The sequence below is a fragment of the Lucilia cuprina genome, chromosome 6, assembly GCF_022045245.1.
Source record: "Lucilia cuprina isolate Lc7/37 chromosome 6, ASM2204524v1, whole genome shotgun sequence".
NCBI lineage: Eukaryota > Metazoa > Arthropoda > Insecta > Diptera > Calliphoridae > Lucilia > Lucilia cuprina.
In genome coordinates, this window is record NC_060954.1 from 55,473,607 (window position 1) to 55,475,294 (window position 1,688).

General features: G+C 27.0%; 1 protein-coding gene across 1 annotated transcript in view; it reads left to right on the plus strand.

Moving 5' to 3' along the window:
- LOC111689315 overlaps positions 1-1,688 on the plus strand; it is a 50,560-nt gene that overhangs the window by 1,625 nt on the left and 47,247 nt on the right. The window lies entirely within an intron of this gene.

The following is a 1,688-nucleotide window of genomic DNA, read 5'->3' on the forward strand; positions in this document are numbered from 1 at the left end:
CTAGTCTATAGTCTAGTCTATAGTCTAGTCTATAGTCTAGTCTATAGTCTAGTCTATAGTCTAGTCTATAGTCTAGTCTATAGTCTAGTCTATAGTCTAATCTATATATAACTATAGTCTAGTCTATAGTTATATATAGACATTATAGGTACATTATAGACTAAAAACCAGTCTAAACTTTAGGCTTTACACCAGAGTTGGCTTTAGTCTAAAGAGTAGTCTGCTACGCTATATTTTATACTATAGTATTCATATCAGACAAAAGTACTTTTGCGTCCCATTGATCAACTCAACTACAGCCATACAATTAAAGTATCAAATGACAATGTTGCAGTTGGTGCGAAATGTTGTTGGCAATACAACAACAATATTTAAACATTTAACATTTGCTTTTTTTTTTTAGAAAATTTAATTTATTAAACAATTTGTAGCTGGTTCCATATGTTGTTATTTTTGTTTGGTTATTTGGCAATATTTTCGTTATTATTGTTGATGTTGTTTAAATTTGACAGTAAGTGGGCAGTGACAGTTTGTTTCCATATGAATACAAAACTCTGTAATACATGTATAAACAATGTTACTTGAAAATAAAAACTACAAATTTAAGAGTCTGAATATATATTTTTTTTAAGTATTTTTCTACAATTTAAGTGTCAAAAACTTGTTTACTTCTTAACAAGGATTTATTAAGATTTTTTTCTTTAAATTTTCATACGAATTTTTTTTTGCAAATAATATTCATTGATAGTTTGCTGATGTAGTTGTTATATGTTAAGCTCTATTTTTAAGTAGTTTTTATTGTTGTTTGTCTATTTCTATTTTTGACAGTTTTTTTTGTTGACAGTATCTGAAGATTTACAATGACAACAACTACGTTAAGTTTAGGAGAAAAAAGTTGTTTATTTCGCAAAGTTTATTTATTCTAGTAGTTGTTAGTTTTTTGGTTTAGTGGTTTTATAGTTTATGAATGAATTTTTATTGTTATAATGAAAAGTTGTTTTGGCTTCGTTTTGCCTTTTTTTGGGGGGCAAAATAAAGAGTTAGTGGCAAAAGAGCAGAGAAAGATGACAACTAAGATTAGTTGATGAAATTAGTTTTACTACGAAATTTTTGGCAGTTTTCTTTTATCGCTTTTATGAATGGAGCAGAATGAAAAACTTTTTTAAGTTTTAAATGGGTTAGATTTTATTATACTTCGCTCATAAAGAACTTTATTAAGTTTATCAAAAATTTTGGCAACATATTTATGTTAAATTAGCATAAAATCAATTTATATTGAGAGCATTAGAATCAAAAGTTTTCAAAATTTTATTTGTTTTTCTTGGGGTGTGGTGATTTTAATACAAAAGTTGAAAAAGAATAGATTTCAAAAGGTTTTATAGTTTTTGTATGTATTTTACTCCAGGATATTTTTGTCAAATATACCTTTGTTTTTTTCTAATGTCGGAACTATATGTTTTTTATTCTGCTTAGTCTTTAGTTTATTTTCTAATCTTTATAAAGTCTAGTTCATATCCTAATATACAGTATATCTATAATCAAGTCTACAATCCAGTCTATAGTCTAGTCTATAGCCTAGCCTGTACTCTAGTCTATAGTCTAGTCTATAGTCTAGTCTATAGTCTAGTCTATAGTCTAGTCTATAGTCTAGTCTATAGTCTAGTCTATAGTCTAGTCTATAGTCTAGT